General features: G+C 39.5%; 1 protein-coding gene across 1 annotated transcript in view; it reads right to left on the bottom strand.

Annotated features, from left to right (window-relative positions):
* LOC108082895 (allatostatin-A receptor) overlaps positions 1-12839 on the bottom strand; it is a 68180-nt gene that overhangs the window by 25814 nt on the left and 29527 nt on the right. Inside the window, exon 2 of the mRNA XM_041775049.2 lies at positions 5937-6029. The gene's annotated coding sequence lies outside the window, so the exon portion shown is untranslated. The remainder of the gene's footprint in view (positions 1-5936; positions 6030-12839) is intronic.

Raw genomic sequence — 12839 nt, 5'->3', positions numbered from 1 at the left:
GTCCAATTGAGCTGATTAAACCTTTAATTATTCTTAAAGCGGTTAATCATGAGTTGTTCTCAAAGCTTCTATCGAAATATTTCCTCTTTATTTTGAATCTTAATAAATATATTCAAGATATAGTAAAGGTGCTCGAAGGATATGCCTCCAGCTGAGTGTTTTCACCTCTCTTCGAGCACTCAACTTGTCAACGTATATAAATTTCCAAAATGGCGCAGAGGCGAAAAGAGGCGTGGCAATTACACCTACACACTCGCACACAGAGCAGCTGTAAAAACACAAGTCAAAAGTCGGCCAGGGGCGTTCTTTTCCCGGCAACCAGGCAACCAGGACACAACAATGCTGCCCCCGAAATCGCTCAGCCTCTCTGGAAACGCCACCCATGACAACAGACTCAACACCCCACTTTCCCACATTTTTAGCAGTTCTCGGAATCATCTGTCTTTATGGTAGAATGTGACCTAGAAAAGTGGCTTTAAATATTCATAAATACTTAAATTAACTTCACAGAATTTAAGTCATTAATTCGATTGTTTAGTTTAATTTTATTATTTATTAGCTCTATCTATGCCATATTTTCTTTGCTAACTATTTTGGTACTTGTCAAATGTTAAGCTTCATCCCACTGTGCTCTGAACCTGTGTTTGTTTGTTTTCAATTTCAATTTTTCACAATAACCGAGGCGAGGTAGACCGAGGCCAAAAGGAGCCGCCTTTCTGGTCTAGGCCAAATGGCCAGCTATGAGGATACATATAGTATATACATCGGTATGTATACCCACGGATGTGTATGAATTCCTAAATGAGTGGCTTGTCTGTACAAATGAACATCTCTTTATGTGAATAATGAATAACGGCACAATTTCACACTTTTCCTCATTGGAAAATAGCAGAAGCTGCCTCAGCATCGGCAACAATTTCTGTCTATTGTTTGTGGCTTGCTTTTTGTTCTACAAAATTATATGTATATTTACTGGCAATATCTTTAAATGTATTACTATGTACTTTTCATGGATCAATTGGATTTTGGTTTCATTTCGGAATAGCCTTGTTTCTGGCCCGACTTGAAAGAGAATCTCCTTGGGCTTGGCGGCATTCAATGCTTAATTTTTGCTCCTTGCTCTCACACGCAGGACACGTTATCATTATGGCCCTGCAATGACCCATCCATCGCCAGCTTTATCCCCAGAAAAGTGGGGATTGTGGGGAGAGATGGCAGAAGTATGGAACCAATGACCCATTTGTGTCATCAATAAAAACAAACAGAAGCCGAGGGGAAGGACATTAAGGACAGGAGGTAAGTATACAGAGACAAAATCAGAGAAGCCTTATTTACTTTTATTTTTCTTTCTAAAGTATATTGTTTGCTTTGAAATTAAGTTTGCAACATAATAAAATTAAACAAAAGTAAGATGTATTTATATATATTTAAAAAATGAAATAAGAAGCAAGAGAGAACTAAACCAATTTAATTAAATTCCGTTACTTTGAATTCCTTTGAATAAGCATAACTAATATTTAATTCAGACCTTGATCAAAGACTCCTTTCAATTCAATTCGATTCAGGTGCAATACCTGGAATTAATCTTATTTAAAGATGGAATATAAAACATAAAATATATGTGAAATTACCATTAGGAGCTGAATGAAACCCAAAGCTCAGCATTAAGAATATACAAAAAGATTTGGGAATCTTTGACTGAGAAACAAGCAAGGAAAAAGCACCTTTACAACCAAAATGCTTTCATTTTCATGGTGAAGTAAGTTCCAATAAGACTTTTTCTTAAAGATTTCTTAATAACTCGAGCTGAGTTAATGTATCAGCAGCCTAAAAATCAGTTTGTTAATATGGGAAACTTTTTTAATATGCCAAGAGAAACCTTTCTTTTGTTGTTGTAAACAGTTTTAAGTTGCGTAGTTCCAACGCTATCCCAGTAAAGTGTGCAAGCATAGAATGCAGGACCCAGGACCTTATAACCCCAGACCCACATCCCTACCCCTAAGCCCTGATAACAGCCCGGGGCCAGACAGGACACAACAGTTTCCGTTTTCCGTTTCCTGTGCAAATATTCAATCTGAGAGGAAGTTCGGGGTAAAAGGATTGCGGAGAAAAGTTGAATCGAAGGGTACGATACCCCAACTCAAGAATATGCCTTAAATGGTATAGTATATAAATAGATACTATTTGTAAAATAAATATATATATAATATTTCATGCTGTTTATCCCCAGGACAATAAGTAACTTCTTCAGGCATGTTCTGGAGTTCTTTACAGCATTTTAAGTCTAACAATTATTCACAAGTAATCTTTGTACTTGAAATTTGATTGTTAAATTAACAAATATTGTTTTATGTTATAAGAGATAGCTTTTGACCTCATGATTTACTCTATTCATTTCTTAGCTGATATATATTTTAGAAAATACCAATTAATGAGGCACTGATATGCCCAATTCAAGGGTAGCAGCGGGGCATGTTCTCGCTTTGGTGGCCTAAGTTGACATGATTTGATCCGGGTTCAGTTACGGTTGCGTCCCGGTCTAGGCGGCTTATTGGTCAGAAGGTTGTCGCCGATGTCGATGGTGTTCATGTGGAATGTCCATGTTCAATCCCCTTAACAGTTGGCGAGGAGCGAGGACCTTGTCTGTTGTCTGTACAAAGGATTTCGCTCTGTTTAATGTCAGGCGGGACAGCGTGCTTTGGGCGGGAAATCTGTTTTCGAGTTTCAACAATTATCCAGAGCATAAAAGGAGGGTGAAGTGCATGGGGCTTCGATTGGGGATTGTTAACGTGGCTTTTAAAATGCATCTATATAAACAACAGATATATAAAAGTATTTAAATATACAGTATCCACTACATATATAAGAACTTTTCAGTATGTAAATATATGATAACTGATAGACTTAGTTTGAAGACTATTTTTATATATTTTCTATAATCAAAAATGGTTTTTATGAATTAGTTACTTCCCCCAAAAACACCTCATAAAATTGTGTCAAATTTTGGAAGGATTTTTTCTTTCCTGAAAGCTCCTTTCCACACCCATTCCCCATCCTGCTCCGCCTCGTAGCTGCTTCTCCTCCTTTATGGCCTCGTAAACAGCACATAACAGTAAAGAGCCTGCTGGGGGCGGATCCTGGCAAAATATAGAAGAATAAAAACTTGTCTTTCGGCAAGTGGACGGCGGCTGCTGGATGTGCGTGAGTGAATAATAAAATAGTTTCCCAGCATCCATTTGCATATTTAAAGGCAGGAACTACATGTTTTCCTCCCGGAAAACTCCTTCCCCATTCGCTTCTCTCTTCGTGCTAATGGCTTTCCGTTACAGCCAGTATTTTCCGCTCTTCATGGCCACTTGTCGCACATGGCGAGTACTATTATTATTATTTAATTTTTCATGCACTTTCATTAAACGGGAGTGAACGCTGGAGTGGCCAAGAGGTTCGCTTGGGTTCGCGCCAGCTGTTGTCGGACCAAACAGAAGGAGCACGTCGTCCTCCGCCACCAACAAGTCCTGTGTCTATTCCCAGCGGAGGCCAAGTTTATTTAGGTTGGAGCAGCAGGACCGAATTCCTTTATCCGCAATCCGAGGAGAGAACGCTTTTGGCCTCGCTTCGATTGGGGAATTCCGGTCACACGCCCTGCTTTGCATACACTCGGGTTCAAGCAAATAGGAACTACTTGGTAAGCAAGAGAAGTTTATAATATTTTATTTATAGAAATATATAAATATGTAACCCATATCGAAATTATGAAGAATAATATCATCTCCGAAGTTCTAAGAGGAGAAACAAAATACACAGACAGACAGACATGGCTAAATCGACTCGCCTGGCAACAAATAGTTCAAAGCACCGCAATGCTAATAAAAAAGTTATATAGATGTAAAGTATATAGCTTACAAAAACTACTTTTAATGCTTTTACTTAATAAATCAATGAATAAATGAAAATACACTTCAAATACCTCAATAACCTACCATCTTGTGCATGGCTGTGCCATAAATATATGTACATCAAATTGAGTTTTTAATTAAGTGCCAATGTCGTCGGGATAAAGTGGAATTTCTGCGAAATCCATCGACGCAAAACTTTCCCGTCTTGGCCACCTACATTTATTATCTTCTTGGGTGAGTTTATTTATAGAATGACGATAGCTTCGTGGTGAGATTTATTTGAATATTTTTAACATTTCATATTAGTATCCATTCAGAGAATGTGAGCTGGGGCTTCCTCCACCTCCACTCGGGATACTTGTATATATATTTCCCTTTCAGTTCTTCTATTTATATTCCGTAATCCACGCTGAAAAGCTGTGACCCTGGCATTGGATTTATTATGTGTCTGCTGAAAGGAAAAACGCGAGGGGGAAAACTGAGTGAAGGTGAAGAATGGAGAGGGAAAAGGGCTCTCAAAATACTTATTTTTGTGCAGCAGAAAAGTAAAAAGGTGAAGTTACATTCTATAATCTGATAAATGCAGAATGATGATTAATTTGTATAAAATATACCAAGGAAAATGTGAAACTTAAAAATATTTCAGGTACTTTCTACTCTCTAAATACCACCTCAACTGTTTTCCTTAAAAACAAAATTCCACAAAAATTAAAAACTCTAGAAAACGTAATTTAATTTGAACTTTAAAGCCTTGAACCACCTCACCATTTGCACATTTTTGGCTTATTTGGAAATGCTCGCACTGGACAAAATAATAAAAAGCCAACCACAACAGTACAAAAGTTGTGGGAAAACTGTGGGAAATCTGTTGGTGGGAAAAGGGGAGCTGCGAGGCTGAAGAGCTCGGCGGAAGGCCACCATTTCGTATGCAATTCCACAATTCCGGGGTTGATTGCAATTTCTGTGGTCGGACCAAATGTAATTTGTTTTGATATTTCTATTTGACGGATCTGTGGATTTTAATGACACTCGCTCCACGCGAAACTACGAATTATTGCCACAAGTGAGTGGTTTTATCCGGATAATACAGAAATAATAGCTTAGCTAGGTTCAGATGAACCAAAAACACTTTTAAATTATTGAATCTAATTTGTATTTGTCATGTTTCTAGAGGGCTATTGGGTCTCACTCCATGTCAGATTCTTCTCTTCCCGCCTCAAACCCATCCCAAAAGGGGTCAACGTCTTAGGGAGATGAGCATATCAGCTTACAGCCTTAACTGAGGAGAGGGTCCTATGGCCATTGTCATTTGCTGTGATTATATGGAGCACATGGTGTCCCGGCCATGTGTCTGCCTCCATCCTGGCCCTCACTCTCTCTGTCCCTTAATCTGCCGCAGGTCACAGGTGTCAATGTCAGCCTACGTTTCCCCCCTGTGATTGGGCTCTCATCTTTATATTTATGTATCCGAATAATATAATAAATATCTTTATGAATGTAATTGTAGGTATATGAAAAACTGTTTGGTATTTTGAATGTATAGACAACACTTATAATACCTATAAATATCACCTTAAGTATTAGGTGCCTCAAAAGATGATACTCTGACACAGATTGGAGCATATTTATAAGGACTCTGAGTAAAAGTTATCAAACATTCGCTGAATGTTTTTATTTTTATGATATTTTTTCATGGGGCCCAAAGTGTCGCTTTATTGGCCAAGAGCAAAAGGTGCTTCCACCCAGCCTCCCTCGTTCCCTTTATTTCCCTTCTCCTGCCCACCCAGCGTGTCCTCGGTTGAGGACATTAATTTAATCGGCATGTCATTCCGTGTTCAAAGTTTTACACCTCTGCGACTGGAGGCAGGATAACCATAAAATGCCTCTTGGCTTTGTCCTCGTCTCAACTTAATTCCCTTGTTTCAGCCTTGTTAAATGAGCTGCTGAGCCCGCAGTGGAATTTGCCAGCCAAATGGGTTTAGTTTCGCACCTGTAGTGGGTATTCACACAAGTTTGCATGGATACAGAAGTGGTAGCTACCTGTGAATTCGCAATTTGATATTCCGACCCTCTGCTCCCGGCTTCCGATTCCGGGCTCACTTCTCCAAATTAGAAACGTTTGCTGGGCGGTTTCTGTAATCGAAAAATGAAACAGTTTGCACAATTAAAGTCAATTTATTTATTTACAAACTGAATGAAAAATGCATCTGCTTTCATTTGGCATTTACCAATTAAAATCGATGGAAAATAATGTGAAATTCGGAGGAGGAGAAGCGGGAGGAAAATGTTTCGCTAATTTGTTGGTAAATGAGTGATGAGTCGAGTGTGTGGATAATGGTATGTAGACACAGATCAATTATTCTGACAGTTTCATTAATTATCCTTTGAAATTTGAAGAGTGGAGAAGATAATTTATATATCATTTGATTTTTAATTTAATTTTGAAGTCGAAGATTTAAGTTTGGGGTTAATTCTCCTCAAATATCCCCGCTGTTAAACAAATCACAATTAGGCTGAAAATGTAATATTATTTTTTTTATGGTTGTTCATATACAAATGTGAATGCTTCTCTCCAGTTTATTGCATTCTCTGGCTTGTTGTTGAGCCGAATTATCGTTAACATTTTTCCGTCTTTTGTTTGATTTTTACGAGTTTTATTATCCAAAGGCAGATGGTTGACAGTGATTGTTATTTTATGTGTTTGTTGTTTTTAGCTTTCTGTTGTTTGTTCTTTTCTCGCTAATATTATGCTGTTATTGACAGTTATGACAGCCATTGCATTGCATCTTTGGCGTCGGAAGTTGTGCATCTTATATTGCTTTCTTACATTTCCCTTGTAAACATTCACTCGGTTTTAGTAAACATTTCAGAAACTGTAGCTCAAGTATTTAGAATTTACTTTGGGATTGCCTTGTGGCTGCTGCTATTAAAACCCTCAACAATACCAAATTTTTGCTGAGAAACTCACAGAGTTGGGGGCTGGCTCAAGAGATTGAAAGCGAATTAGGCGGAACTAAGCCACAATTAACTGCGAATACGTGTCTATATATACTTATGCGAATATAAACAGAAGTCTAGTCCTCATTCGTGGCCATGGCAACGAGTGTGCAGCTCATTAGAACAGGAATAGGCGGGGGAGAGAGTTGGGCTGGTGCAACCGCAAAATGCCATCAACAGATGCAAATGAAATGGCAATTGCCGGGGGCTGTGTCTATACAGCTGTGTTCATAGCAATAGTGGCTTGAACTCTCGTCTCTAAAACAACTATAATGGATATTTTCCACCTTCGTAGCTATATCCCTGAGTTGAATCTGAATCACTTCCCATGTCTGCCTTCAAGGGGTTACTTCCTTTAGAGAATTCCAACTCATAATGCACAATCTTCTGGCTTACTCAGGCCTCTCAAGCCAAATGAAACGAAATGGGAAAATGGGGAAAGTCTGAAAATGTGCCTCTGGCCATTCACTTATCCCACATCACTGGCACTTGCCACTTGGCACTTGGCACTCGGACGCCACACGTCGTTCTGTCGCCTTGTGAACTATCCTTGGGTCCTGGCAGGATCTCCTCCCCACCATTATGATTAGAATAAAATGTGGCAGCTGTGAAGTACGAGTGCACGTACCGAGATGGCCGAATGGGTGAAGTTAGGAACGAGACAGGCAGGACCATAATGAGTGACCCAAGGAGCAGTGTTGGCAGTCGAATTAAAGTTGAATTAAATACATTTATTATAGTTATTATTCTTAAATTTAACACAAATGAAATAATAACTAAATTTAAAGGAACCTGTTAGCAGGCATTTGAATTATTTTCCTTGAAAGTTGCTAGTTCTAATAAATACGATTAACATTCTTACCTTACCTTCTACCTCCAAGAGGTAAGGCTTATTTTTGGGCTTGATTGAAATTCAATTCCAATCGAACTTCGTATCGGATTTTATAGCCCATTCAGAACTTCCAGGTAACAACATATTCCTGTCGATGTCATCACAAAAGCCCCCGAAAATCAGACCCTCCATAGTCCTTGCTTTCATTATTTTTTATGTTCTCACATTTCGTGCGGGGTCTGCAGTCTGGACTAATCGAATCGGTCCAATGTCTTCATACATCTATATGTATTTGAATAATCAAAGAAACTACTTGGCCCGTTCCCATATTTTCCAGATGAGCTCAGGGAGGTGTAAGTGGCCAAAAAGGGAATAGGGGTGACTTCTGGGCCACATATGTTACAGTCAGTGCTGCTCCAGAGTAGCGATGAAACCAGCAACAGTTCGAAGAGAAAATATATAGAGAAGACTTGTCTTATTCGAATTTACGAAGAGGAGTTTAATAAAATAAGAATTATGAAATAAGAACCCTACTTAAAATTCAATTCTTAATTAAATTGATCAAGCACCTTTATCGATCACTAAAATATAAATATTTTATGTTCTACAACAAATGCAAAAACCTTGAAATATTTACTAGGGTTCCTTACTCAGACAACTCTGCTTAGAGTCCCTGCTCCTGTCCCTACTCCCAGCCACTCCCATTTCATCCGATTCGCCTTTTTGCTCCAAGTGGCACTTGGCACCCCTCAAGTGGGTGTGACGAGTGTGTGGATAAATGAGTTGGATTCGGGTCCCAAGGGTTAGCGAGTCTGCGGGATATGGGAGGGAGTTAGGCAGTTACCCCTCAAAAGATACATCGAAGGGTGAAACTCAAATGAGCAAAAAGGGCGCCAATTGAATATGAATTGAGTCTCGGATTAATATAGCTTAGCCATTCCATCTTTGCCTCTATCCCTGCATTTCCTTAATTTGTCGCAGAGAACTAAGCGAAAATGGAATGTAAATTACCACCCAGCCCACTCCAATCCCTCCCTACTCGGGCTTAGTGTCCGCAGTTGCCGGTTTTATGGCTTCCCATATGCGAGCATAACCATAAAACACAAATATCCATCCGGGACAAGGGCTCTGATATGCGGAGAGCGTACTAGGAGAGGGTAAAAGTCAACAAAGGGTGTTCGGGGGAGGCTCCACTTCTCAGATGACCTTCCTATGATAAACTTAACTTGATTGGAAATCGAAAACTGAGCAAACAGTGGATAAATGTTGGGAGTTTATGTTTAAATATCTTAAAATTCAATGAAGAATTCAAGAATTACTCTTTATAAGAATTAAACAACCTCTCCCTCATAAACACCTTCACCCCATCCTAGACTATATCCTGCAGGGCATAAAGACCATGTTGCTAAAATAGAAAATATATGGCCAGTGCTGAAAAATAGTTTGAAAGCGATTCGAGGGTAAAGGGGACTCTGAGAGGAGACAATGTTTTGGCGAGATAAAAGAAAAGGCAAGGGGATTTTCTCTGGGGGAAAACTAACCGCAAATAATTACAAAAACAATTGCGATTGCCATTCTCTTTCCCATAGCCACTATATTTCCTTGGCTTTGTCCGATAAGCCCTGAAAATGAACAAGCTGCAAAAAAGGAAGAAAATCAAGTAAAGTAAAGGCAAACTAACCCAGAAACCTAAATGGAAAATGGCCAAAAGTGTGTGAAAAACAAAAGCAGACTTGGCCAGGGGAGAGGAGATTTTGGTAACCAATTAAATGATAAACAAATGTAAAAGTTAGCAGTCAGCTGTGGGTATCTATATATCTTTAACACCCATTAAAATGATCAAGTTAAGTTCTTTCTTGTGGTGCTGAGTCCTGGACTTTGGCCAGCTTCGATTGATTGGCCTCTTCGGTGGCTTGATTGATGAACCACTTGAGCAGGACACGTGCCGCCACGCACAAATATAAATTACTTACTTACTTTTGTATTTATGTATATAGTTTGGCGAAGGATAACCTTAGTAATCCCCTACCTCAGCCTCTCCCTTCTTCAGTTATTTTTGCTTTCTCATGATTTTCACTACTTTCGCATTTTTATTGTGCACTTTTCCCTCAGACACCCAATCTCATATCCTCAGAGTGCAGGAAAATGCGATTTCCCTTCTCCCCAAAAATTGATATAATCAGTAGCCAGCCAAGAAATCATTTTTGGAATGACTTACAAACTTTTTATGTTCTTCCCGACGACTGACCTCGCTCTGTCTGCCCTTATTTACAAGGGGGAAAGTGGAAAACTTACGGCTGCTTAAACCAACTTAAAGAGCAATGGACACTTCGTAGAAGGGAGGGGAGTCCTTAACAAGGCTGTGAATTACCCAGAGAGGTGCCGAAGCCAAAGCTCAGTCACAAAGACAAACAGGCAACAAATTAAAATGAATTAAAACTGTGTAGAGCTGTGAGTGAGTGGCAGTCTCTTAAGTGACGAGGGCGAAGGGTTAAGCGATGCCAGCAGCCCCGGCAACGAGGGGTTAAGGTCAGGTGGTGGCAGAAGGCACACTGAGAGAACAGCAAGTGCGACGAAGAATAGAATTATTCGGAATTAGTTGTAGGTGTTAATATTTTCAGTCTGTTTAGTTGTTATTGAAAGGTTACTTGAACCCTTTCCTTTCATTGATTAATTAAGAATTTGTGTTAATACAATTTTATATATTTCCCTCACATTTCTCCTCCCCTTTTCTTTAGGTGTAGGCTTTATATATAAGATCCTGGGTAGCCAGGCGCAATAGCTAACTAAGATTAATGAGCAAAGACCAGGGCCAATTGCAGAAGATGTCGACAACTTCGGGGCTAATACCAATAAATGTGAGCTGGCCCTTTTATTTACTTTTCCCTCTTTTTTCTCACTTTAATCCGATGATTTATAAACGCTTCGTGTTGCCTTTTCTAAAGCCAAATTCAATCATGGGTAAAGGCTGCTCCCCCATCTCTGACCGCTGTCAGTGGCAGTTAAGCAATTGAAGCCATATTTAGTTAGCATTTTGACTAATGTCCCGGGCTAAAGCCAAAACTTTGGCCAACTAACTGAGTAAGTGACCAACTCCGATTGGGGGAAATTTGATCGATGGATGGAAATAAAGTCAAACTGTATTTAAGAGACAGGGAAAAGCAATAACAAAATCCTTTGATGGAAGGGAGACTGAGAATTGACTCTGTTGGGAAAGGCAGAATTAATCTACTCCACACTTTGGTATTTGATTAACTTTAATTGAACATCTCATGGAGTTGACAGGCTCTTTTAAATAATAATTAATTATATACATATATATAATATCGTTCCTTTTACCTTGAGTTCATGAAAGCAATAGTTACAGAAATGGAGTCACTGCACTGATCAAAATTCAACTTTTTTAAAACGTAAAATCATTTGATGGCTCTCCCTCCTCAGCTCTACATTTTCTGTAGCTTAAAGGTGCCATTGGTCTCTAGGTATTCTCCGATAATTCAGGTAAAAACATTCATGAACCATATAACCTTTATTGTAATGACTCAAAACAAAAAATAAGAGTAAAATGCATAATAATTTAATGAGAGGTCATTTATTCTCGCTTCGTTTAATGGAAAAGCTGGAAAACTTTTTATAGTTCGCCGGGCGTCGCCTCTTTCTTTTTGAGTGGTTTTCCACTGACTGAGCTATGAATTTGATTGAGTGAGGGTTGTGAGGAGAGATTGTCAATTGTTCAGTCACTTTGTTTTTTGACACTTTTCACGATTCAGCTCTTTACACCCGTCTCCCCCTCTGCCATATTTTCCATTTAAATTGTTTCGCTTGTTAAGAGAGCACGCGCAGCTTTATTTGTGAAAATTCATTCGAATTTCGCACACACCAGAGAGCGGATCAGATATTCGAGGAGGGAAAATATGCATGGCGAATGGCTGGAAAATTCTGGGAGTAAAGGGGAAATTCTGAGGCAATGGAGAGGCTAAAAATGCAACATTTCCATGCAAAATCTGTAAATCCGAAGCAGAACTATCCATTTGCGAGTTCAAGAGGCAAACGAAGGCAGATTGAGTGAGGATTTCGGGGGAAATTCAAAGAAGATAGAACGTTGGTTGTACAATAAATCCTATAAGTAATATTTCCACTAAAAACCAGATCTCAGGGTATCTTCCAATGAGTTTGGAATGGAAAATACATGAGAGATATTGATTTGGTACTTTTTATTCATTTATCGATTAAAGAGTCTAAAGAGAACACAAGGTGAACCTTATAGAAGGAGCTGCAAGCAAACGTTCATTGAAAGCGAAAAGCTTTTAGCAACCTTTTCTACAAAAGAAAACAAGACAGGTGAGCCCCTCCGCCCTGCACCCCTGCACCCCAAGTGGTGCCAAAGGATCTGCAGGATGCCACTTCGACGCAGTTGTCAGCCGGAGAAGTGAATTTAAGTGACAGCTGTCTGCGGTAAGGCTCCAGGAGACCAGCTCCGGGCAGCTGCCTATGGCTCCCACCTGGCATGTCCTTGTGCTGAGCCTGCAGCCAACCCTCCTCCATACTGCACTTGGAAAAATAAAGGTTAAATTCACAAGTAAACCACATATAAATTCTGACTTAAAGTGGATTTCGATGTTATTTTACCCTTATCCTCTTAGCTGAGCTCCTGCGGATATATTTATAATATTTTAAATGCAAATATTTTCCACATTATTTAGTTTATATTTTCCCCAGTGTTCTGCGACAGTCGCTCGCAGCCATTCTTTCCCATCTTCGCCGTTGACGCTGCGCGTGTGCAAGTCAAATTATGTGGAAATGAATTATGACCCCCTGGCTCTTTACGGGCTCCCACCCCTCCCTCCCTTCCCTTCCCCCGGGCGAAACCAAAAGCCACCGAAAATGCCCGGAAAAGCGTTTACGGCGGGAAAAGCAACGCAAAGTTGAGCAAAGCCATCACAGCGGGCGATGGATGAACGGAGCTTGCACTTGGCCTCATTAGCCATCAATGCTACAGTGTTGCCAAACCACTGAAATGTGGGTTAAAAATATATATATATATTTTAGGAGATGAATTTGTATTAATTAAATATTTGAATAACCCCGAAGTTGTCTATTATTAATCGATAATG

The sequence above is a fragment of the Drosophila kikkawai genome, chromosome X, assembly GCF_030179895.1.
Source record: "Drosophila kikkawai strain 14028-0561.14 chromosome X, DkikHiC1v2, whole genome shotgun sequence".
Lineage (NCBI taxonomy): Eukaryota > Metazoa > Arthropoda > Insecta > Diptera > Drosophilidae > Drosophila > Drosophila kikkawai.
Note: the sequence above shows the minus strand (reverse complement) of the source record. Positions and strands in the feature narration are given on the sequence as shown.